Here is a 26423-nt window from a genome sequence, read left to right as displayed (position 1 = left end):
TAAAAATTACTATGTGGTATTTTTTATTTAATCTTTAAGTATAACTGCTTTTTCTTCACTAGAATAGCGTGAGGCATTACACTGACCCTGGATCACTGGATCTGATCACTTGATAAGCTGTTAGGATAACTTAATCTAGAAATTCATGAACTCTGGGTCTGTGTTCTGTGAAGAATACAGCCTCTGATTCTCGTGGAATGGTATACAATCAACTTAAAATCAAAAACTTTTCGTAGGTAGGTCTGAAAGCACTAAGTCTAAATCTGGCATCTGTAATTCTATCACTGACTGGTTTGAATTCCTTTTTGGACATGACTGCCTCTCATTGGGAGTTTGAGTTAGTTTAACAGTGACCCTAGCAGTTAATGTAATGCATTTATGTAAACCGCATTTAAAGTATTTGATCTGATTCAGATGGGGTTTTCTTTCTTGACAAGTTATTTTTCTCTTTGTTTGCTAGCATGTCTATAAACACAAATCACGTGTTCATAAATAAAGTTAACATTCCTTTAGTTACGTGTGTTCCCTGGCATGTCTGTGTTACATTTCTAAGTGGCACCTTGCCATAAGCTAACATAGATGTCTCAAGAAAAAATTTAAAAAAAGGAAAAATCCTGGAATGGGAGGGAAGACTTAGTGTTAGTTAGAACTAATTAAAGTAAAGGAAAGACAAAGCAAAAACATTCCTTCTTGTTTGCTGTGACTGTACCTGATTTGGGTTGTGGGTAGCCATAGGGAGGGTGGAAGCCTTGCATCTCTCTTTACACGTCCTCTCTCTCTCTCACTGTAGAAGCACTGCGGCCTCAGGTGCTTCTGGTGTTGGAGACACAATTAGCTTTATTCTTAAAGCTAACTCAAGTCTTGGTCTAAAGTGTGGTGGGGTTTTTTTTGTTTGTTTTTTTTTTAAATACACATATTTCTGTATGTATTTCAAAGCAGAACCTGGATCTTAGTGTGGTAGGAATAAATCACTGCAAAGCTCACCGATTATTGTTGAACAGTAAAGCAGCAAAATTAAAATTAGTTGAGATTTTTTTAAAGAGGATGCACAAAAGGTTATACTTTGAATATTTCTTCATTGTCTTGCTCTTCTGTTAGCTGTCATTCTACACTTCCAAATTTGTGCTGCTGTCCTACTGTTACTACAGCCAAATCAAGAAAGTGGATCCTTTTTGTTTTAGTGTTACTAGTTCAGTAACTGCAAGGGTCTCTGGTTGGTATTTGTCCTTACAGGCTGCAGAAATGCAGAGTCATGCCCGTTGTTTTAGCGCCGTCCAGCACCACTGTGATCCTTCCTGGCTGAAGCTTTAGTTTAGCCAAGCTATCGGGTTTTAGGAAACCACTGTAATTTAAATGTAGCACTCCAGCAGTGAGACCAGCTTGTTCCTCCTATTTTCTGTCCCCTTTCCCACTTGCTTTGTGTTAGTTTCTGTTTAGTCTTCTGTTTGAAATGGGAGTGAATACATTGACTGTCAATGCTGGGGTTTTGGGTTGGGGTTTTGTTTTTTGGGTTTGGTTTTTTTTTTCCAATTCTTCTGCAGTATTATCTGAGGGCTGTATACAAGTTCCATGGAGATGTTGTTTCTACTTGACTGATTGGAGGAACTGGCAGGAAGAAATTCTACTTCAGTAGAAATTTAAAGGGAAAAAAAAGACACAAGAATGTAGGATCATTGGAAGATGGCCTTTGGGCAAACGTACTAAATAGTACATTAATTATCTATCTGCTGCTTTTGATAATTGTTGTTATGCAATCATCTCCTTTAAGAAATTAGTCTGTTGCCTGCAGGCCATATAATAACTGCTTCCTAAAAAAGACAAGAACTAGTTAATAGTTTATGAACTGTTCTGTTTCAGTTACTGGTCAATACTAGACTGTTTCATGCTAGACTTCAACAGAGAGCTTTCCTAACTTCTTGTTTGCTTCTGAAAAACCACTAAATGACAGTGGTTGTGCCTGCCATGAGGGAACATAGGCTGTTTTTCCACATGTAAATAGGAGTGGCATATGGAGCGTGAAGCTGCAAAATACTTGATCAGCCTTCCTTTTTATCATAACTAGGTACAAAACATTCTGAAAAGAAGGAAATTTGAAAGAAGGTCTTTTTTTCCAGATCTGGGTGCTCCTCTCCAAAGGCCCATTTTCAAGAACTCTTGAGTTCGTAATACAGTACTGTTGGATGTGCTTTCCTAAACGTATAGAGAAGGCGTGATGAACTGGAGTGAGGAATCATCTTCTGCATGTAGATTTTTTTTTCCCCAGAGTCTGCAAAAACTGCTCCCTTGAATTCTTCCACTGCATTAGGTAATAAAGGACAAGAGCTTTTTCCAAGGAAGAGTTTTAATCTCTCTTCTGATCAATTTAGTGACCTCTTGAGGAGAGCAGTTGCATTTACATTCTATGTTTTTGAGGCATAATAAGCAGTGATTCAAGTGTCTTTCTGATAATGTTTTACTAGGGTCAGCTTAACTGCTGCTTGTGGTGTAATATAATTCAATATACTGGAAAAGGAACAAGATAAGAGTTACCCTTTTTACTTGTGGAAAAACTGCACGTCAGTATTAGTCCTCAATAAGCACTGCAGCCCATTACTAACCAGTGGCCTGAGGACTTTGTTCCTGCAAGCTCTTCCAGTAGGGAGCTGGGAGGCAGGATTGTGGTTGCAATGGAGAAAAAAATCACAGGATTGTGCTCTGAACCCATGTTTTCATCATTATTAAAAATTGGTTTGGGTCTGATAGCAAGGAGAATACTATTAAATTCTCACACTGCCCAAACTATTTGGATAGTACGGCCTGTGGCCTAATAAAATACAAGAAATCAGTTTTCTCAGTTTTTGAAGGCTACTCCTTGACGGTAAAGCCCTTTAATTCAATAATTTGAGCAGTTTATTCTTTTTCTAGACAAAGTGGTGGGTTCCTTTTATGGCTGATGTCTTGGACTGGTGTTTTTATTTGGGTTTTGTGGGGTCTGGTGAGGTTGCATTTTTAAACTTACTGACAGGAGGGGCAGAGTTCATCTTTCAGGGCTGATACGGCTGTGCTTTACTTTGACAGGCAACTACTGTGTTCCTAAAAGCATAACCATGTGCGTTTACAAATGATGAGACGTTAACTGATTAATTTACACTGAAAAGACGTTTCCTGTAGTGATGCTTCCTTCTCAAATAAATATATATTTTAAAATCCTTTTTAGCTGAAAACTGAAAGCTTCCTTACCCCTTCGACTTTTAAGCAGCTGTGAGCATTTGACAAGGGTCCCTCTCTGAGATATTCCGGAGGAAAAGGACCTGGGGGTGCTGGTTGACAGCCGGCTGAACATGAGCCGGCAGTGTGTTCAGGTGGCCAAGAAGGCCAACGGCATCCTGGCCTGTATCAGAACTAGTGTGGCCAGCAGGAGCAGGGAGGTGATCGTGCCCCTGTACTGGGCACTGGTGAGGCCGCACCTCGAATCCTGTGTTCAGTTTTGGGCCCCTCACAACAAGAAGGACATGGAGGTGCTGGAGCGTGTCCAGAGGAGGGCAACGAAGCTGGTGAAGGGCCTGGAGCACAAGTCTGAGGAGGAGCGGCTGAGGGAACTGGGGGTGTTCAGCCTGGAGAAGAGGAGGCTGAGAAGAGACCTCATCGCGCTCTACAACTCCCTGAAAGGAGGTTGTAGCGAGGTGGGTGTTGGTCTCTTCTGCCAAGTAACAAGCGATAGGACGAGAGGAAATGGCCTCAAGTGGCGGCAAGGGAGCTTTAGACTGGACATTAGGAGAAATTTCTTAACTGAAAGAGTGGTCAGGCCTTGGAACAGGCTGCCCAGGGAAGTGATTGAGTCACTATCCCTGGAAGTATTTAAAAGACGGGTAGATGAGGCCCTTAGGGACATGGTGTAGCGGGTATGCTGGTGTTACGCTGATGGTTGGACTCGATGACCTTAGATGTTTTTTCCAACTTTAATGACTCCATGATTCTATGATATCCACAAACCCCAAAGGCCATGGAACAGAAAGGGACAGGACACCCCAAACGCCGTGGCTTAGAGCCAGGACAAGTGCAGGACACCCCCAAACCCCACAGGTCATGGACCAGAAAGGGACAGGACACCCCAAACCCCATGGCTCAGCGCAAGGACACTGGCAGGATATCCCCAGACCCCACAGGCCATGGACCAGAAAGGGCCAGGGTACCCTAAACCCCGAGGCTCAGGGCCAAGACATGTGCAGGACACCTCCGAAATCCCAATGGTCATGGAACAGACAGGGACAGGACACTCCAACACACGTGGGTCGCACCTAGGACACTGGCAGGACACTCCCAAACCGCAGAGGTCATGGACCAGACAAAGAAAGGGCACGCCAAACCCCATGGGTCAGAGCCACGACATGGGCTGGACAAGCCCAAAACCCACAGGTCATGGCCCAGAGAGGGACAGGGAAATCCAAACCCTGTGGGTATAGGCCAGGACATGGTCTGGACACCCCCAAACCAAACAGGTCATGGACCAGAGAGGGACCCGGAACCCCCAACCCCGTGGCTCAGGGCTGGGACATGGGCAGGACATCCCCAAATCCTACAGGTCATGGACCAGACAGGGACCCAGAACCCCAAAGCCCGTGGGCCAGGACAATGATATGGGCAGGACACCCCCAAACCCCACAGGTCATAGACCAGATAGAGACGGGCAACCCCAAAACCTGTGCGTAAGGGCCACAATGGGGACAGGACACTTCAACACACCAGAGGTCATGAAACAGACGGGGACACGGGACCCCAAACCCCATGGGTCAGAGCCAGGACACGTGCAGGACACCCCCAAACCCCACAGGTCATGGAACATACAGGGACAGGACACTCCAAAAGATGTGGGTCACAGCTAGGACACTGGCAGGACACCCCCAAACCGCAGAGGTCATGGACCAGACAGGGACAGGGCACCCCACACCCCGTGACTCAGGCGCAAGACATGTGCAGGACATCCCCAAACCCCACAGGTCATGGACCAGACAAAGAAAGGGCACCCCAAACCACATGGGTCAGAGCCACGACATGGGCTGGACAAGCCCAAACCCCACAGGTCATGGACCAGACAAGGACAGGGAACCCAAAACCCTGTGGCTCAGGGCCAGGACATGGGTAGAACATCCCCAAACCCCAGAGATCATGAACCAGACAGGGACAGGGCACACCAAACCCCGTGACTCAGGCACAAGACACGTGCAGGACACCCCCAAAACCCACAGGTCATGGACCAGAAAGGGACAGGACACGCAGAATCCCATGGCTCAGCACAAGGACACTGGCAGGATATCCCCAAACCCCACAGGCCATGGACCAGACAAAGAAAGGGCACCCCAAACCCCATGGGTTAGAGCCTCGACATGGACTGGACAAGCCCAAAACCCACAGGTCATGGACCAGAAAGGGACAGGTCACCCCAAAGAACATGGCTCAGCGCAAGGCCAATGGCAGGATATCTCCAAACCCCATAGGCCATGGCACAGAAAGGGACAGGACACGCCAAAACACGTGAGTTACAGCAGGGACACTGGCAGGAGACTCCCAAACCCCACAGGTCATGGACAGTCAGAGAAAGGGCACCCGAAAACATGTGGTTCACAGCTCGGGCACTGGCAAGACGTCCCCAAACCCCAAGGTCATGGACAGACATAGAAAGGGCACCCCAAACCCCAAGGGTCAGAGCCACGACATGGGCTGGACAAGCCCAAACCCCACAGGTCATGGACCAGAGAGGGACAGGGAACCCAAAACCCTGTGGGTTAGGGCCAGGACATGGGCTGGACACCCCCAAACCAAACAGGTCATGGATCAGACAGGGACCCGGGACCCTCAACCCCATGGCTCAGGGCTGGGACATGGGCAGGACATCCCCAAACCCCACAGGTCATGGACCAGACAGGGAGAGGACACACCAAACCCTGTGGGTCAGGACAAGGATATGGGCAGGACAACCCCAAACCTCACAGGTCATGGACCAGACAGGGACGGGCCACCCCAAACCCCGTGTGTAAGGGCCACGATGGGGACAGGACACTTCAACACACCACAGGTCATGGACAAGACAGGGACAGGGCACCCCAAACCCCATGGCTGAGGGCCAAGATACGTGCAGGACACCCCCAAACCCCACAGGCCATGGACCAGAAAGGGACAGGGCACCCCAAACAACATGGCTCAGCGCAAGGACACTGGCAGGATATCCCCAAACCCCACATGCCATGGACCAGACAAAGAAAGGGCACCCCAAACCCCATGGGTCAGAGCCACGACATGAGCTGGACAAGCCGAAAACCCACAGGTCATGGACCAGACAGGGCCCCGCAACCCCAAACCCTGTGGCTCAGGGCCAGGACATGGGCAGGACATCCCCATACCCCAGAGATCATGAATCAGACAGGGACAGGGCACCCCAAACCCCGTGACTCAGGCGCAAGACACGTGCAGGACACCCCCAAACCGCACAGGTCATGGACCAGAAAGGGACAGGACATCGCAACACACGTGGTCGCAGCTAGGACACTGGCAGGATATCCCCAAACCCCACAGGTCATGGACCAGACAGAGAAAGGGCACCCAAAACCCCATGGGTCAGAGCCACGACATGGGCTGCACAAGCCCAAACCCCACAGGCCATTGACCAGACAGGGACAGGACACGTCGAACCCTGTGGGTCAGCAGAAGTATATGGGCAGGACACCCCCAAACCTCACAGGTCATGGACCAGACAGGGACGGGCCACCCCAAACCCCGTGTGTAAGGGCCACGATGGGGACAGGACACTTCAACACACCACAGGTCATGAACCAGACAGGCACAGGGCACGCCAAACCCCGTGGCTGAGGGCCAAGATACGTGCAGGACACCCCGAAACCCCACAGGCCATGGACCAGAAAGGGACAGGGCACCCCAAACCCCGTGGCTCAGGGCCAAGACACGTGCAGGACACCCCCAAACCCCACAGGTCATGGTGTAGACAGGCACAGGACACCCCAAACAACATGGCTCAGCACAAGGACACTGGCAGGATATCCCCAAACCCGACAGGCCATGGACCAGACAGGGACGGGCCACGCCAATACACGTGGTTCGCAGCTAGGACACTGGCAGGACACTCCCAAACCCCACAGGTCATGGACCAGACAAAGAAAGGGCACCTCAAACCTCTTCAGTTAGACCAATGAAATGGGCTGGAGAAGGCCAAACCCCAGAGGTCATGGACCAGAGAGGGACAGGGAAACCCAAACCCTGTGGGTTATGGCCAGGCTATGAGTCTGACAGCCCGAAACCCCACAGGTCGTGAACCAGACAGGGACAGTGAACCCATAACACCGTGACTCAGTTCCAGGACATAGGCAGGACATCCCCAAACCCCACAGGCCATGGACCAGACAGAGAAAGGGCACCCCAAACCCCATCGGTTAGACCAACGACATGGGCTGGACAAGCCCAAAACCCACAGGTCATGGACCAGACAAGGACTGGGAAATCCGAATCCTGTGGGTGTGGGCCAGGACATGGTCTTGACACCCCCTAAGCCCACAGGTCATGGACCAGACGGAGACGGGCAACCCCAAAACTCGTGCGTAAGGGCCACGATGAGGACAGGACACTTCAACACACCACAGGTCATGAACCAGACGGGGACAGGGCATCCAAAACGCTGTGGCTGAGGGCCAAGATACGTGCAGGACACCCCGAAACCCCACAGGCCATGGACCAGAAAGGGACAGGGCACCCCAAACCCCATGGCTCAGAGACAAGACACGTGCAGGACACACAAAACCCCACAGGTCATGGTGTAGACAGGCACAGGACACCCCAAACAACATGGCTCAGCGCAAGGACACTGGCAGGATATCCCCAAACCCCACAGGCCATGGACCAGACAAAGAAAGGGCACCCCAAACCCCATGGGTCAGAGCCACGACATGGGCTGGACAAGCCCAAAACCCACAGGTCATGGACTAGACAAGGACAGGGAACCCAAAACCCTGTGGCTCAGGGCCAGGACATGGGCAGAACATCCCCAAACCCCAAAGATCATGGACCAGACAGGGACCCGGAACCCCAAACCCTGTGGCTCAGGGCCAGGACATGGGCAGGACATCCCCAAACCCCAGAGGTCATGAACCAGACAGGGACAGGGCACCCCAAACCCCATGACTCAGTCGCAAGACATGTGCAGGACATCCCCAAACCCCACAGGTCATGGACCAGAAAGGGACAGGACACCAAAAACCCCATGGCTCAGCGCAAGGACACTGGCAGGATATCCCCAAACCCCACAGGCCATGGAATAGAAAGCGACAGGGCACTCCAAATCCCGAGGCTAAGGGCCAAGACAGATGCAGGACATCCCAAACCCCACAGGTCATGGTCTAGACAGGGACAGGACTGCCCGAAACACGTGGGTCCCAGCTAGGACACTGGCAGGACACTCCCAAACCCCACAGGTCATGGACCAGACAAAGAAAGGGCACCCCAAACCACATGGGTCAAAGCCACAACATGGGCTGGACAAGCCCAAACCCCACAGGTCATGGACCGGAGAAGGACAGGGAACACAAAACCCCGAGGCTCAGGGCCAGGACATGGGCAGGACTTCCCCAAACCGCAATGATCCTGGACCAGACAGTCTCCCGGAATCACAAACCCCAAGGGTCAGGGCAAGGATATGGGCAGGACAACCCCAAACCTCACAGGTCATGACCCAGACAGGGACGGGCCACCCCAAACCCCGTGCGTAAGGGCCACGATGGGGACAGGACACTTCAACACACCACAGGTCATGAAACACACAGGGACAGGACACCTCAAACAACATGGCTCAGCGCACGGGCACTGGCAGAATATCCCCAAACCCCACAGGCCATGGACCAGAAAGGGACAGGGCACCCCAAACCCCGAGGCTCAGAGACAAGACACGTGCAGGACATCTCCGAAACCCACAGATCATGGACCAGACAGGGACAGGACACCCCGACACACGTGGGTCGCAGCTAGGACACTGGCAGGACACTCCCAAACCCCACAGGTCATGGACCAGACAAAGGGGACCAGAACCAGAGAGCGACAGGAAAACCCAGACCCTGTGAGTTAGGGCCAGGACATGGGCTGGACACCCCCGAACTCCACAGGTCATGGAACAGACCTGTGGAAGCCCTGTCTGCGACCGTGGAAAACCAGGACAAAATGTTAACTTCAGAAGAAGATGTGCGTGGGGACAATATGGAAAAGAGCCAAAGGGAATCCCCCAAAAAATCACGTGAGCCAGACAAACCAGCCAATGAGCCCATGAACTCCAAACTGGATTTCGAGGTGCCAAAGAGAGAGGAAGGGTGCTGGTGGGGAACTCCCTTTCCCCGTGGTTGTGGGGGATCTGACAGCTACCTGTAAGACCCCTGTGGGGTGCAGGTGGGGGCTATATAGGTTTCCTTGTCCTTAGGTTGATGACCTGATTGCATGTTTCAAAAAGCTCTGGCTGACTGAGTGAGGGGAGAAGTCAGGAGGATGCTGGCACTTGCCCACGTCCACCTGAGCCACACCAGCCAAACCCAGTATGCTGTGTGCGTGTCATGCCAAGGGATGGGGAAGGGAGTGGTGGTGGTGGATGTAAATGTACTGAATAATGTAGGACCTGAGCAGGACGTACACGGTATGGAATAAGGGGTGGAGGTTGTACTGGGTCTGGCTGGGATGAAGTGAATTTTCTTGTTAGCAGCCCCTCTGGTGCCGTGCTTTGCCTTGGTGGCCCAAACAGCTCTGATAACACACTGACATCGTAGCTATTGCTGAGCAGCGCTTGCCCAGCGTCAAGGCCTGCTCTGTTTCTCCCTCTGCCCCAACAGTGAGGGGGCTGGGGGTGGCAAGAGGCTGGGAGGGGACAAAGCCAGCCCAGCTGACCCCCAAGTGACCAAAGGGATATTCCACACCACGTGATGTCATGGTCAGCAATAAAACTGGGGAGGAGGGTGTGTTCTTTGAAGTGGCCTTTACTCAGAGACTGGCTGGGCATTGATCTCCTGCTGTGAGCGATTGATTCTGCACTTATTAAACTGTCTTCATCTCGACCCAGGAGATTTCTTTTTCTCGCTTTTTTTCTTCCAGTTCCCTCCTCCATCCCACTGGTGGGGAGTGAGCAAGTGACTGGGTGGGGGCTGCCACATGGGGCCACTCCACCACATGGGCACATAGCAAATAGGTTGGTATGTGCTTGTGAGGTCCCTGGTGCCTAAGTAGATCATAGGCCGAGAGCTGGCACATGGCTTGTGTAAGTGGTTGTGACACTACTGATACCTGAGTAGCTGATAGGCCAAGAGTAGGCACGTAGCTTGTGAGGTCACTTGTACCTTCACATCTCGTAGGCGAGTAGGTAGCAAGTAGGTGGCTTTGTGGTGGTCAGGTCACTGATGCCTGAGTAGACGATAGGCAAGAGGGAGGCACATGGCTTGCGTATGTACTTGTGATGTCACTCTTGGCTGAATAGCTGATAGGCCAGGACCAGGTGCATGGCCTTTCTAGGTGCTTGTGAGGTCACCGGAGGCTGAGGCCCTCAACAGCAAGTACATGGCAAATGGGTGTACATGTTCTTGTGAGGTCCCTGGTGCCTGAGGAGCTGATAGGGCAGGAGCAGGCACCTGGCATTGTACTGGTTTTGGCTGGGACAGAATTAACTTTCTATTTAGTGAAACAGTGAGCGCGCGACTGTATGGGACTTAGCTGCTGGCCGGGGTTAAACCACGACAGGTACGTGTAGGTTGTTTTGAGGTCACTGGTGCCTGAGGAGCTGATAGGGCAGGAGCAGGCCCATGGCTTGTGTCTGTGCTTATGAGGTCACTCACGCCTGAGTAGCTCACAGGCCGGGAGTAGGCCCATGGCATGTGGAGGTGCTTATAATGTCATTGCTGCCTGAGGAGCTGATAGGGCAGGAGCAGGCCCGTAGTTTCTGTAGGTGGTATGAGGTCATTGGTGCCTGAATAGCCGATAGGCCAGGAGCAGGCCAATATGAGAGGCAGATGCTATGACATCATCTGTGGTTGAGTAGCAGATAGGCCAGGGGCTGTGTATGAGCTTGTGTTGTCACTGGTGCCTGAGTAGCTGATAGGCCAGGAGCAGGACCATGGCTTGTGTCTGTGCTTATGATGTCATCATGCCTGAGTAGCTCACAGGCTGGGAGTAGGCCCATGGCATGTGGAGGTGCTTATAATGTCATTGCTGCCTGAGGAGCTGATAGGGCAGGAGCAGGCCCATAGTTTCTGTAGGTGGTATGAGGTCATTGATACCTGAATAGCCGATAGGCCAGGAGCAGGCCAATATGAGAGGTAGATGCTATGACATCATCTGTGGCTGAGTAGCAGATAGGCCATGACATGTGTAGGTGCTTATAATGTCATTGCTGCCTGAGGAGCTGATAGGGCAGGAACAGGCCCATAGTTTCTGTAGGTGGTATGAGGTCATTGATACCTGAATAGCCGATAGGCCAGGAGCAGGCCAATATGAGAGGTAGATGCTATGACGTCATCTGTGGCTGAGCAGCAGATAGGCCATGGCATGTGTAGGTGCTTATAATATCATTGCTGCCTGAGGAGTTGATAGGGCAGGAGCAGGCCCGTAGTTTCTGTAGGTGGTATGAGGTCATTGGTGCCTGGATAGCCGATAGGCCAGGAGCAGGCCAATATGAGAGGCAGATGCTATGACATCATCTGTGGCTGAGTAGCAGATAGGCCAGGGGCTGTGTAGGAGCTTGTGTTGTCACTGGTGCCTGAGTAGCTGATAGGCCAGGAGCTGGCACATAGCTTGTGTAGGTGCTTCTGATGTCACCAGAATAATACTCAGGCCATGCCCAAATGCGGCTTTTTGGAAGAACCAAGGTCAGCAGAAGTCCGTGCGCCGCGCACACGTGTGACAGCGTAACTCGTACACACGGTGTCGGCAGTAGGAGGGTGTGAGGTCACCACCAGTATAACTCATGGGCACGCAGCAGTGGCAGGAGGAGGGTGGCAGCAGCCGTGGCACCGATGGCACCCCGTGGCTGTGGGGCTCGGTGCAGAGCGGCCGTGTGCTGCCACAAGGGCATCCCGGGGGATGGGAGCTGCCCGGCCCTGTGTCTGCGAGGCCGAAGGAGCAGCCCCTGCAGCCCTGGCTGGAGCAGTCGGGGTGGGGGTGGCTCGGGGGCACCCCAGGGCTGTGCCCGGGCACGGTGCCACGAGGAAACCACAGACTTCCTGCCTGGGCGCTGCGGGGGGAGCGCGGCGAGCGCCGTGAGGCCACGTGGGCTGTGGTTTGTGCACCTGCAGGCTGCGGCTCCCGATGCGCCGGCGGGGAATAACGGCCCCGTGGTGACACGCTGAGAGCCAGGGATGTGTCTGAGCCTCTGGGCTGTTCGTCTGCTGCCAGGGCAGGGACGTGTCCCAGCGCTGGCTCCTGGGAGGGGTCTTCCATGGGCTCTCCAGGGAAGGAAGGGGGAGCCAGCACTGCTGGGGTGAGGTTCTGGCCTGGGCTAAGGCCCATTCGCAGCTGCTGCTGCCAGCAGAGGGGGGTCTGTAGCAGGGGCAGGGGCTGTTTCCTTCCCTTCCTGACACAGACCCTGCTGCAATCCCAGCCCTCGGGTCCCCCTGGCACGGGGACGGCTGGACTCTCTCACCTTGGGCTCTTGGATGGGCCTGGCGTAGGAGATGCTCAGTGCTTCTGGTCAACACAAGAGGGTTCCAGGGGTGAAAACCCCTTTTCCCCCCCAACAACCTGCCCTGTCCTGTGACGGCCCCCCACCACAGTGACGTGACACCTGCAGCAGAGCCGTCTCTCATATATGGTCACGAACGGCGCTGGAGAAGTTCATTGGAGGGCTGGGCTGTGTCGGAGAGGAGATAGCTCCCGATAATGTCTAAAAAGGTCCTGCTGCTTTGATTGGCTCCTCCTGCAGCTGGGCTGGGATCTGCAGAGATATATTGCCCTCCTGTCATCATTGGCCCCAGGAGGCCCCAGGAGCTGAGGCAGGGAGCGTGGCGCAGCAGGGATGTGCTGGCAGGGCAGGAGGCTCAGGATGGGCACAGAGGGACTCCTGTGCCCTCAGATGCTGTGGTTGCTCCTCTGGGTACAGCTGTGCAGCGGTAAGTGCCCGTTCCCTTGTCCCACAGCCCAGGGCCAGTGGGCGCCAGCATGGTCATAGGATCTGTCTGGGAATGGGTTTCTTTGAGGTGCTACTGAGCTGAGGGTCAGAAGGTGCTCGAGTCCATGGACCCTGTGCCTGCCTGTCTGGGTGGGAGAGAGAATCTCCTTTCCCAGGGCTCCGGCGTTTCGGGCAGCCTGTGCCTGGCTGGATTCATAGACACTCGTAGACACCCTTTTGGGACCCTCTCTTCCCCAGCCGGTGGTGGCCTCTGGAGCCGGTGGTGGCCCAGCTGGCGATGGCAGCACCCAGAGATGCCCAGGGCACTGTCAACCTCTGGGGTGCCCCGGAGGGTCTGTGTGCTGCTCCCTGCCTCCCGGTTCCAGGGGAGCCCTGACCCCCTGAGGGCAGTTTGTGCCCCAAAGAGAGAAGGAGACGGGGACATCTGCGTCGAGAGACATCCTTCCTGGGGGGCCCAGCCCAGCGCAGGAGCTGGGCTGCCAGCAGGGGCAAGGAGGGGCTGTGGGTGGGGAGATCATTGGAATCGTCTCGGTGGGAGCTCGGAAAGCCCTGGGGGTGGGGGTGGGTTTGGATGGTGCGGGGGCAGGTGGTTTGCATGGGAAGCCGGCCTGGGTACCCGGGGCTGTTCAGGGGAAGAGGGGTGGGCTGGGGAAGAGCGGGTGCCCTGTGCAGGGCTGGGCACAGTGTGGAGGTGTGCGTGGGCAGGGGGTAGGTGGCCGTTGGGGTGGGCAAAGGTGCCTTGTGTGGTGGGATGGCGAATGACCCAGAAGGGCCAGAACTGCACACCCCCAGCCTTGCGCAGCGTGTGGGGATAGAAGGGACCCCTGCACTGCACTGGGGACAGCCTGGAGGGGAGAGGGCTCCCACCCTGGTATCTCGGACATGGGCAGGGCGTTCCCCCAGACCTGCAGAGCTGGGCCTTGGCACTCTCCTGACTGGTCCCATGTTGGTGTTTGAAGGTGCTGCAGAGGTGAGGCTGGTGGATGGCGGCAGGCGCTGTGCTGGGAGAGTGGAGGTGAAACACAGGGGCGAGTGGGGGACCGTGTGTGGTGACTACTGGAGCATGAACGATGCGGCAGTGGTTTGTAAGCAGCTGGACTGTGGGTCTGCTGTTGGAGCTCCTCAGTACGGACACTTTGGGCCAGGATCTGGCCCCATTTGGATGGATGATGTTGGCTGTAAAGGCACCGAATCTGCCCTGTCTGAGTGCCCACACAGAGGATGGGGTGAAAATGACTGCGGTCGTGCTGATGATGCTGGAGTGATGTGTTCAGGTAAGAGAACAACCTGTTCCTCACCTTTGGGGATGTGACGGGGAAGGGACCTTGGCTGTGCCCTCAGGGAGCAACAAATGAGCACCGGAACATTGCCCAATGTGGCCGGGCACACTGCCGAGCTGGGGCTGTCATTGCTGGTGTTCCCAGTCCCTGGGAAAGCCCAGAGGGAGCCCACCCCAGGGTGAACTAACCCTGCCATAGTGTGTCAGCCCCTCTTCAGTCAGTGTCTTGGGCTGCAGATGGATCCTCCATCCCTGCCCCGGGGTGTCCACTGATCTCCACTGATCTCTACCCATTCTGCCAGTTCCCAGCCAACAATGCTGGGGGTCCCTGTGCTGGAGAAACCAGGGGGCACTTGCGTGGCACTCCACCCCTTGGAGGAATGGCATGAGATGCTGGTCCCCCTGGGACATTCCCCTTCACAGGCATGAGTACCTCAGCTGAATCCAAAGGGCTTTTCAGAGGGCGTGAGCGCTGGGCCCTGGGAGAGGAACAGGGTGGCACAGAGCCCTTGGCTGCCTGTCCCCAGGGCTCGGCTGTGTGGTCCAGCACTGCGAGGCTTAGGAGCTTGGCAGCTGCTTGACTCTGGCTGCTCCCTTCTGCATCACCACGTGCCCAGGCTGGTCCTGGGACATCCCTGGGGCTGTGACAGTCCCACGGGGACACGGCCCCATGCAGGCAGCGCTGACCTGCTGCCCAACCTCTCCTGCCTTCCCATGGTTCCCCACACTGCCCCACGAAACAGAGGCTTTGGCAGCACTTACTGACTCTCATCTGTGCCTGCTGTTACCCTCTGAGCCAGTGCGAGCCGAGGGGGCATGCAGGTCTCCTGTCCCTCTGCCTGGCCGTTGGCTTGGGACCTGTGCACCTCCAGGCAGAGCACTGTGTGCCTGGCTGAGGACGTGCCCTCCGAGCAGGCATCGGAGAGGTCTGGACAGGCACCAGCCATGGGAACAGCTGCACCATTTCTGTGCTCTGTGACATCTGCCCCTAAGAGGAACCTCCCAACACTCAGAACAGCCCTGGGAGCAGGGTGCATTTCTGGCTGCATCAGGGTGATGGTCCTGCCTGGTCCCAAGCTCTGCAGAGGCTGAGCAGGCTGCAGCAGGCATTACCATCTGGGCCAGTTCTCCCAGACCTGAACTGCGCACCCCACTGCAGTGCTGGGGGGACCACACCGGGCAGCACAGGGCACCTTGTGCCGCAGCAGATTGTCTGAGCGGTGCCTGGTGCTGAGACAGACACAGACCCTCTAGTGCTGTGATGGTGTAGAGAAGGGGTGCTGGGGGGCCTGGACGTGTTTGTGTCACCAACAGTCCCCCAACAGCTTCCTCTGGGATGTGCAATGGGGGCGATTGGGTCATGGCTTGCTTGGAGGTGATGCAGGATGTGGTCATGTATCTGTCAGAGGGCTCCGGGAACTCCCAGTTGTTTTGGTTTTTTCCAGGATTTTTCCGGCTGGTGGAAGGGAAGAACCGCTGCTCAGGACGTGTGGAGATCCATGACGGGGACCAGTGGAAAACTGTCTGTGATTCCCACTTTGGTGCCAAAGCTGCTGGTGTGGTCTGCAGGGAGTTGCAGTGCGGTGTGGCCCTGCCTGTGGCTGGGCCAGCTCCCTTTGAAGAAGGGGTGGGTCCCATCTGGGCCGGAGAGCTGCAGTGTGTGGGGAATGAATCCCTCCTCGCCTCCTGCCCCAGGGGGTCCCCCAGGGACCAGCCCTGCACCCACATGAACAGCGCTGTTGTCACCTGCACAAGTAAGGACTCAGGGTGGGGTGCTGAACACTGGGGTGAGCTCCAGCTTGAGGGGGGGCAGGCTGTGCCTGTGGAGACAAGGGAACTGGGGGGTGTGTTCCCACAGGCTGGCAGAGAGGTGACCTTCTGGGGGATCCCAGACAAGGTCAGGGCTGGGCTGATGCCCAAGGACAAGGAGGAGCCATGGGTTGGGAGGGCTCACTGGGACCATCATGTTGCACCGCAGGGGACACAGAAAGGCCTGAGGGTGGAGGATGTCCTGGCAGATGCCCAGGGCAGGCTGTGGTCCAGGGGAGCTCGGGGCCCTGGGCAGAAGCAGCAGTGTGTGCTTGGGGGAGTCCTGGTGGGGGCAGGTCTCTTCTCGGGGTGCTGGCTGGGGAGGAGCGGGTGCCCTGGGTGGGCATGGGCCGGGGGCAGGTTGCAGGGGGTCGTTGGGGTGGAAGGAAGGCTGGGGTGCCAAAGTCTGTGGGGCCACGAATGAGCCAGCAGGGCTGGAGCTGGGCATCCCCAGCCTTGCACAGCCCATGGAGATAGAAGGGAACCCTGCACTACCCCGGGGACAGCCTGGAGGGGAGTGGGCTCCCACCCTGGCACCTCTGACTCTACCCGGGCAGGGGTCCCCCCAGACCCACAGTGCCGGGGGGCTCAGCACTGTCCTGACTGCTCCTGTGTCAGTGTTTGAAGGTGCTGTGGAGGTGAGGCTGGTGGATGGCGGCAGGCACTGTGCTGGGAGAGTGGAGGTGAAACAACAGGGCCAGTGGGGGACCGTGTGTGGTGACTACTGGAGCATGAACGATGCGGCAGTGGTTTGTAAGCAGCTGGGCTGTGGGTCTGCTGTTGGAGCTCCTCAGTACGGACACTTTGGGCCAGGATCTGGCCCCATTTGGATGGATAATGTTGGCTGTAATGGCACCGAATCTGTCCTGTCTGACTGCCCACACAGAGGATGGGGTGAACATAACTGCGATCATGCACGTGATGCTGGAGTGATGTGTTCAGGTAAGGGCAGAGCCTATTCCCCTTCTGTGGGGCTGGGACGGGTGAAGAGACCTGGCTTGTCCTCAGGGAGCAACAAGTGGGCACCGGAGCATTGTTCAATGTGGCCGGTCGCACTGCCAAGCTGGGACTATCATTGCTGGTGTCCCCGGTCCCTCGGGAAAGCCCAGTGGGAACCTGCCCAAGGGTGCCCATACCCTGCCTGGCCCCTGCGCTGGCTCAGATTATTCCCCCACCCTGTCCTGCATTGTCTGTTGATTCCCATCTTTCTCCTCCTATTCACCCAGGACCTGTCTGGCAGTGCCAAGGGCCAGGTCCCCCCATGCAGAGGCACCAAGAGTGACTCATGTGGCCACCCACAGTACCGGGGAAGGGCGTGAGATGGCTAGCTACTGTGGGGTTGTGCTCCCTGGCAGACACAAGTCCCTTGGCTGAATCAAAGGGGTTGCTTGGAGAAGAGGAGCGCTTGGCCTGGTCTGAGGAGCGGGGTGGCATGTGGCACCTTTCCCAGGGTCACCCCATGAAAGCCTGCCCGTGGGGACATGGCCCCGTCCAGGAGGGCTGACCTGATGCCCAGCCTCTCATATCTGTCCCAGCCCCTGGCTGCCTTGCACTTTTGGGTTTGCCAGCATTTACTGGCACTCCCCTGTGCCTGCCCTTGCACTGGGAGCTCGTGTAAGCCCAGGGTTGCTCTCTGTCCACTCTCGTGCCCTCCGCCTGGCTGTTGTCCAGGGACATGAGCATCCAGCAGCGCACTCTGGCCATGGCTGAGGACCTTTTTGCTGGGCAGGTGCCGGAGCAGGGGCTGGCACAGACACCGACCGCAGGTACAGCCTCACTCTACTTTTGCCCTGTGACATGTCCCATCTACCAGCAGTGCCCCACAGCCCAAGACCCCCCTGGGAACAGGGCACGTTTCTGGTGGCACCAAGAGGTTCCTCATGCCTGGCCCTGAGCTCAATGGGGCAGAGCAAGCTGCAGCAGGCAACAGCGCCTGGGCTCATTTCCCTGGAGCCCAAGTGCTCTGGGAGCTGTTGTGCCCAGGGACCAGTGCCGGGCAGCCCAAGGCCTGTGGGGCAGCAGCAGTTTGTCTGAGCAGTGCCTGTGGCAGTGGGTTTGGGAGAGAAGCAAGCCCACAAGTGCTGGGCTGATTTCTGAGGAGCAGCAGGCGGGCCCTGCTCTGTTTGTGCCATCAGCACCCCCTGAGAGCCACTGGGGTGGTCGTGGGGCTTTTTGCCTTTGGCCACCTTGGACGTGGGATGTGGTCAGGGGACTGCCAGAGGGCTGTGGGACCTCTCAGAGGTCTTTGGTTGCTCCGGGATCTGGCTGGTTGGTCAGAGGGAATAGCCCCTGCTAAGTACATATAGTGATCCATGATGGGGACCCTTGGAAAACTGTCTGTGACTCACAGCTTGGTCCCAAAGGTGCCACCATGGTCTGCAGCGTCTGCTGTGTGTCTGCAAGAGACACATGACCTTGAGTGCTGTGATGGTGTAGAGAAGGGGTGCTGGGGGTCTGGACGTGTCTGTGTCACCAACAGTCCCCCAACAGCTTCCTCTGGGATGCACAATGGGTAAATTGGTCACAGCTTGCTTGGAGGTGATGTGGGAAAGTGGGCATTTCACTGCCAGAGAGCTCTCAGTTGGTTTGGTTTTCTCCAGGATTTGTCCAGCTGGTGGAAGGGAAGAGCCACTGCTCAGGACGTGTGGAGGTCCATGACGGGGACCAGTGGAAAACTGTCTGTGATTCCCACTTTGGTGCCAAAGCTGCTGGTGTGGTCTGCAGGGAGTTGCAGTGTGGTGTGGCCCTGCCTGTGGCTGGGCCAGCTCCCTTTGAAGAAGGGGTGGGTCCCATCTGGGCCGGAGAGCTGCAGTGTGTGGGGAATGAATCCCTCCTCGCCTCCTGCCCCAGGGGGTCCCCCAGGGACCAGCCCTGCACCCACATGAACAGCGCTGTTGTCACCTGCACACGTAAGGACTCAGGGTGGGGTGCTGAACCCCAGGGTGGGAAACAGAGCAAGGACCGTGCTGGGCCGGGCACGAGGACAGAAGGGGTGATGGGTTGTCTGCAGCATGAAAAGAGTGCAGAAGGAGAAGAAAGGCATGCTGTCCCGCTGGCCGCTCCGCCAGCTACCGAGGGTACAAGAGCACCGGCCCACCCTCAGTTCTCCTCCTCTGTCCCCAGAGTACACAGGGTTCAGGCTGGTGAACGGCAGCACGGCGTGTGCAGGGAGAGTGGAGGTCCAGGTGTTGGGGACCTGGGGCACCCTCTGTGCCTCCCGCTGGCATCTCTCGGATGCCCACGTTCTCTGTCGTCAACTCAACTGCGGGTTTGCTGAGTCCATTCCTGGAGGAGGGCATTTTGGGAGAGGAACCGGACCTGTCTGGAGAGACTCATTCCACTGTGACGGGACTGAAGCCCACCTGGGACAGTGCCCAGTGACCACCCTGGGGGCCTCACCCTGCTCCCATGGGAACAACGCCGCTGTCATTTGCTCAGGTGAGTGCCGGGAAAATGCTGCGTTAACTCCATTTGCCCTTTGTGTGCGACATGGCCACCCAAAGCAGGGCTCCCAGAGCAGCCCCAGGCTGAATTTCTCCCTGGAGAAACCCTTGCTTCCCCAGGAGCCTTCTGGAGGGCTTTGCCTGCTCAGACTGACTGCTCTACTGCGGGAGAGCTGAGGGCTGAACGGAAGCAGGCATCTGCCCCCAGGGCAGCGCCACTGCCAGGCCTGGCCTCCTGGCTTTTCCTACTGTGGGATGAATCCAGGTCGGGGCTGTTGGGCTCTGCTCCACCCCCTGGCTGCAGACAACCACATCCCACCTCCACAGAGCGCCCTGCAGAGCTTCATCCCACCACCCAGGCAGGAGCTCCTGGGTGCCCCCAGCAGCAGCAGAGCTGGGTGTGAGCTGCAGAGTGGGCCCATGCTTTGCCCTCACTTCTCGTCGGCCCAAGGCCCAATCTTGTCCTGTTTGGTCGGAGAATTCCCCCTCACCCTGCTCCTGAAGGGTGCCGTGCTCCCCAGTGCCGCCAATGGCCGTGGCATCTCTGCTCTCCGCAGGGTCAGCCGGCTTTGCATCCCTGCGGCTGGTGGGTGGAGGGAGCCGGTGCGACGGGCGAGTGGAGATCTTCCAGCGCGGGACTTGGGGCAGAGTCCTGGATGACCAGTGGGATGTGCAGGAGGCCAACGTGGTGTGCCGGCAGCTGCAGTGCGGACAGGCAGAGACAGCCTACAACCCCCCAAAGCCTGAGCGAGGGACGGGCCCCGTAGGGCTGCGAGGGGTCCGGTGCGCAGGGCATGAGACCAACCTGAGCCTCTGCAACACCTCCCTGCCCGAGAGTGCGCTGGCAGCAGGGGTTGCGGAGGACGTGGGAGTCATTTGCCGGGGTGAGCGGCACTGCCCGGGCCCCCCAGATGATGGGGTGGGTGGGCAGCCAGCCCCTGGCAGCAACTGGGGTTTCTCCCCACTGCAGGGAGCCGGCAGGTCCGGCTGGTGAACGGGGCCGGGCGCTGCGCCGGGAGAGTGGAGATCTACTACCAGGGCAGCTGGGGGACTGTCTGCGATGATGGCTGGGACCTCTCTGATGCTGCCGTCGTTTGCCAGCAGCTGGGCTGTGGAGGGGCGGTGGAGGCGGCCGCCTCCGCTCGGTTCGGGGAAGGCTCTGGGCAGATCTGGATGGGTGCCGTGAATTGCTCCGGGGCCGAAGCTGCTCTCTGGGACTGCCCTGCCGGGCCGTGGGGGCAGCACGACTGTGGGCACAAAGAGGACGCGGGAGTCATCTGCTCAGGTCTGTGCTGGGTGGTGTGGTGGGAGCCTGGTTCCCGGGGAGGCCAGGACGTGGGGAGAGCCGCGCATGGCCAAGGCTGTCCCTGGCTGCCTCTAAGCTCCTGCCTGAGCCTGTCCTGCGGACCCTCAGTCCCCCTCAGGGACCTCCCTCTGCCCCTGGGTGCAAGGGGGACGTGCTGGCCGTGCCCCTGCCTGGCTGAGGGCCTGGCGAGTGCAGAGGCGTCCCCTCTCCCACAGCCCCAGACCAGCCTCTTCCCCCTTGCTGCCTTTCCTCCCAGAGTTCATGGCCCTCAGGCTGGAGAACAGCGACGGCTGCTCCGGGCGCCTGCAGGTTTTCTACAACGGGACGTGGGGGAGCATTTGCTCCAACTCGATGACTCCCGATACGGTGTCGCTGGCATGCAAGGAGCTGGGCTGCGGGGACGGAGGATCCCTGGAAACACGCCTGTCCTATGGCAAGGTGTCTGGCCCTGCGTGGCTGGATAATGTGCAGTGTGGGGAGAAAACCAGCTCCTTCTGGCAGTGTCCCTCCACTCCCTGGCACCCGCAGTCATGCGAAGACCTGCGAGACGAGATCCACATCACCTGCAAAGGTAACTCTGAGCCACTTGGGCACCAGTGTCACCCCAGATCCTGCTCCCCGCTGCCACAAAGGCAGAGAAAGAGCTTGGAGGGGCTTTTCCTTTCCATGTCACCCCGGTGGCACAAATGTCACCACAGCCACACACATCCAGCAGCAGTTGCCACCCAGGTTGCCAGCAGCGCCTGGCAGAGGCAGAGGCATCCCCAGGTGAGGTCTCAGAAGAGACCAGACAGGGCTCAGAAGAGCCTCCCCTCCACAGACACACTACTGCTGCTCTGTGAACCAGGGACCTTTAGGGGCTGAGCAATCAGGGTCCCCCCAGGCCTGCGCATGCCCGCTGAATGACCGGGGTTCAGTTGCTGCCGTGACAAAGATGGTACGGGGAGGCACAAGCAGAGCTCAGTCTCGCTCTCTTCTGCACCATCCCCCAAACAGCCCCTTCACTACAGTGTTTCTCTCTTCAGGGGGACGCCCAGAAAGGTCCCCGGCCCCATTGGCCCCGTGCCCCAACTCCACGAGCTGCACAGGTATTGAGCTGCTCCTCTGTGCACCCTTCTTGTCTGGCAGGGCTCTGCGGGCTGTCTCAGTGCCTTGGGAGGTCTTTGCTTTCTCCAGACAGGGAGAAGATTCGCGCCATGGGAGGCGAGGATGGGTGCTCAGGCAGAGTGGAGGTCTGGCACCGTGGCTCCTGGGGGACGGTGTGCGACGACTCCTGGGACATGCGGGATGCCGAGGTGGCATGCAGGCAGCTGGGCTGTGGCCCCGCGCTGTCTGCCCTGAAGGAGGCTGCATTTGGGATGGGGCAAGGCCCCATCTGGCTGGAGCAGGTGGAGTGCCAGGGGACGGAGCCGTCCCTGCAGGACTGCTGGGCCCGGCCCGGGGATGGCGGTGCTTGCCGGCATAAGGAAGACGCGGCCGTACGCTGCTCAGGTGAGCGGCAGGGCTGGGACCCCTTGCTCGCGTATTGGCAGGGAGCTGGGGAAGGCCTTTCGCCCGCTTGGTGCTGGCATGGCCCCTGACCTGCCAAGAGCACGAAGGTTCCTGCAGTGAGGAGCCTGGTGCCAGGTGGGGAGCAGCCGTGGTGGGACTGGGTGTCCTCCGGCCACTGCCCATGGGGCCCTGCAGCCCCAGGGCTATGCCCTGGGCTGCCTGTGCCATCCTGCCTGCTGCCCAGAGCAGAGGCGCTGCACCCTGTCCCGGCCTCCCTTTCTAGCACTACCGGAGGGGCAATTTGGGTGGGACGTGCCAGGGACATCTACAGACACACACAGTGTGTTGGGGAGGAGGCTCCCCGGTACCCACACCCCCACCCTCTCAGCCCAGCTCTCCTTTTCCTCCTCTGCAGCTACACCCAGGACAACAGCATCCCCACCCCGAGCAGGTAACTTGTCCTCCCGCTGGGACTGGGTATCCCCGGGGCCAGGCTGTGCCCCACTGCTGGATGGAAGGGGCTCCTTGCTGGGGTGTGAAACTCCCAGGAGGAGGCACTGGGGTGGTGGTGGGGGTTGGGGAGGGTTTTAGTTTGCTCAGCAGGGTGGAAGCTTCCCCATCACTCACCCCGGGGGCTCTGCACCCCCTGCTGCCGTGTGTGATGGGAGTCAGGAGTGGGGCTGCCCCCAGCTCTCCAGGCCTGGTGCTGCCCCTTCCATGTTCTCGCCCATGCAGATCCCACCCGGGGCCGTTTGAGCAGCAGCGGGAGAGTCTCAGTGCCCGTCATCATCTGCATCATCCTGGGGGCCCTCCTCTGCCTGCTCCTGGCCTTCCTGGCCGGGCAAGTGCTCCGTGCCAGGGCTGGGCGCAGAGGTGGGTCCTTCCACAGCGGTGCCAGGGGGAGAAGCCTGCTGGAAGGGCTGTGGGGTGCTGCGGGCTGTCAGGCACAGGCAGGGCTGGGGGGATGAGGCTGTGTGCTGCCATCTGCCTCATGCACCACCCCACTGACTGCCTGGCTGTGGGGCACGAGCAGCAAGGGGTGGAGAGAGCCCGGAGGCGGGGGGAGCTCGCGATGGGGCGAGCAGGGAAATGGCAGAGTGGGGATGGCCGAGGCTGGCAGCGCTCTGGGTAGTGCTGGAGGGGGCTCTGGGGCAAGGGAGAGAACAGGAGGAGCGTGAGGCAGTAGGGTCCATCTCCGTGGTGTCAGGCCCCCAGGCTGTCCCTCTGCCCAGCCCTGCCCACCACCCGGCAGGACAGGGGCCCTGCTATAGACCCGTGGGGCAGATAGGGGGCAGCTCCAGGTGGAGAGGAGACATGGGAGCTGCTCCGGGGTCAGACAAGGGAGGCAGGACCCAGGGGCCAGAGGGGCATGAGCGCTGTCTCCGAAAGGATGATGCAAGGGTGACGCTGCCCCAGATAATCTCCACAGCAACGTTGCCCTCACGGGGGATGTGCCTGGACAGCACAGTTGGGCTGTGCTGTCGGACCAGTCCTGGGCTGGCCAAAGGAACAGGTTTGGGGGAGCACAGTGGGGTCCCATCCCCCTCTGCCTCTCCCTGGGCCAGCCCTGTCTCTGTCCACAGGCTCCAGGAGAGCTCAGGAGCTCTTCCCCGAGGCTGTGTATGAGGAGATCGGTTACAGCCCAGCGTGGGAGAAGCAGGAAAGGTTTGGTCGCTCAGGTGGGTGGGGGTCCTCCCTGAGCGGGAGGCACATCTGCAGGACCCTTTCCCCTGGCCCCAACCAGGGCTGATCCCCTGAAGCCCCCCAGCCCATGGTTCCTGCAGCGCTGGGGCCATGTGGTCTGTGGGGAGAGCATCCAGGTCCTGGGCCCGGGAGAGGAGCTTCCCCCAACCAGCTGGACAGCCCCTCTCTTCCTGCCCCTGCACCCAATGTGGCACCCAAGGAGCGAGGGAAGGGGCTGTCCTAGGCCAGCTCTGGGAGCAGCTTTGAGACAGTGTTTGTCCCAGGGGAGCAGGGTCAATTCCCAGCCTTCCTCCCCATGCAGCCCCAGCTCTGTGGGTCCCCCTTCCCCCGCAGTGCTGACCATGCGGCAGGGCAGTGGGGCTCACTGCCTGACCCCCGCTGTGCATCTCTCCAGACTCCTATTCAGAGGAATCCCCGAGCCAGCTGCAGCCCTACCCTGGGAACACCGAGGAGGAGGATGGTCTGGGATCAGCACCAGGTAACGGAGGCAGGAAGGGGTTGATCTCCCTGCAGACATGTGATAGACAGCGGTGTCACTGAGCGTCACCGTCAGAGATGGGGAGGACATGGTGCTGCCAACAGCAGTGTCTCAGCCCTCTGTCCCTGCTCATCCTCCCCTCCTCTGCTCTGCAGGACCTATCTTCTCACTCCAGCTCCCCTCTCCTTTCAGATGTTCTTGTCCTGCCCGGAGGTGACCCAGCAGATGGCTATGATGATGCCAGGGAGGTTTCTGACCCTGGCGATGGTGCTGCCCCTGGGCAAGGAGCTTGGGAAATGCCCAGGGCACCAGAGGAGGGAGCAGGGCCCAAGGACGCACTGGGAGGTGAGAGGGAAAGAGAGTGCTGCTGGTTCCTAGGGTGCCGTCCCTGGTGCCACCCAAGTCTCTACCGTACTGACACCCAAACCCCCTGGGAAGGGGGAACCTGAGCCAGGAGTTTTCCTTGGAGGGACTGGGCGTGGGAGAAGGAGCTGAATGTGGTGAGGAGCAGGGAGGAAGGTGATGTACAGACCCCATGGGACGAACTGCAGTGTCCTGCCTTGCTGCTTGCAGGGGGTAGCCTGTGCTCCCGGAGAAGTGACGGGGTCCCTGGAGCTGAAGGAGACACCTCATCCCTGACCCTGGGGAGCATGGGCTATGATGATGCTGAAGAGGTGTCCCTGGCACATCCCCGTGAGGACACAAAGGCTGTGACACCAGAGCTTGCTACGCAACCGTCCCTGAGCCCCAGGCCAGCAGAGCCCATCTCTGCTGTGCCGCTGGGTGCCGCCAGGAGGGAGGAGAGGTCTGTGCAGCTGGGAGAGCTGTGAGCTGTGAAACATCTCCCTGTGCCATGGGCAGCAGAAACCGCCTGGCGTTTCCTCTGTCTTTATTCCCATTTTTACACGGTGCATCCATATTTGTTCCTATGAAAAGTCTGTGAGGGCTTTGACCCAGAGCTGGTGCCCAGGTGTCGGGTTGTCTCCCTGAGTCTGCTGAGGGGGCGCAGAGAAGAAGGACACGGTGGTAGGGAAGGGGCGCGTCTCAGGGACAGCAGGCTTGGGGTCAGGCTGTGGGGCTGCGAGAGCCCATGGTCCCTGGGGAATAATCCTGCTGGGCTTGTGTCGGGGCAGCACTCGTGTGCAGGTACAGGAGGGATGGGAGCAGGGGGCTTGGGGGCACCTTTCCCTCAGCACTGTTGGAGGGCCAGGGGGATGGAGAAAGGGTCCCCATGAGACGCATGCAGCAGCCAAAAACCATGGCCTAGCCCCTGGCCTGGAGAAGGGCCCATCCAGGAGGACGCTCATGCAGGAACGTTTCTGTGGCAGAGGAGATTTTGTGTCCCTCCCCTAAAAGAGGTGCTGCTGGGAGCTGAGCCAGGGTCCCTCTCCCTTGGCCAGGGCTTTCACCAGCCCCAGTGCCCATGGGCAGAAAACCCTCTTACACAGGAGTCAGGCGGGGAGAAGGCTTTGCACTTGGGCAGGACCTGGAGCCCAAAGTGCCCTCCCTCTCCCGCTGGTGGGTCTGCACACCCTCCGGCTCCTCCCTGAAAGGCTCCTCTGCTGCAGGCTGGAAGGTGCGTTGGCTCCCTGTGGGAGCTGCTGCATCTCAGGACTGCTGCAAACAGCAGGGTCTGGCCCTGGAGGAGGAGAGGGCAGGAGGCAGCTCTTGCCAACATCCTCTCCCACTTCATCATTGCCCTGTTCCCTGCTGGGAGCTACTCCACCCCTGGGGTCACCCTGGGGGGATCTGGAGGAGGCCCAGGCTCCCACATCCCTCTG

At 57.9% G+C, this 26423-nt stretch overlaps 1 pseudogene; it reads left to right on the top strand.

Annotated features, from left to right (window-relative positions):
• The window catches only part of LOC142076266 (scavenger receptor cysteine-rich type 1 protein M130-like), a 52370-nt pseudogene extending 26897 nt beyond the window's left edge, over positions 1-25473 (top strand).
• Positions 25474-26423: the final 950 nt, after the last annotated feature.

The sequence above is a fragment of the Calonectris borealis genome, unplaced genomic scaffold (genome assembly GCF_964195595.1).
Source record: "Calonectris borealis unplaced genomic scaffold, bCalBor7.hap1.2 HAP1_SCAFFOLD_40, whole genome shotgun sequence".
Lineage (NCBI taxonomy): Eukaryota > Metazoa > Chordata > Aves > Procellariiformes > Procellariidae > Calonectris > Calonectris borealis.
The sequence above is the reverse complement of the archived record's forward strand: the minus strand, read 5'-3'. Positions and strand labels throughout refer to the sequence as shown.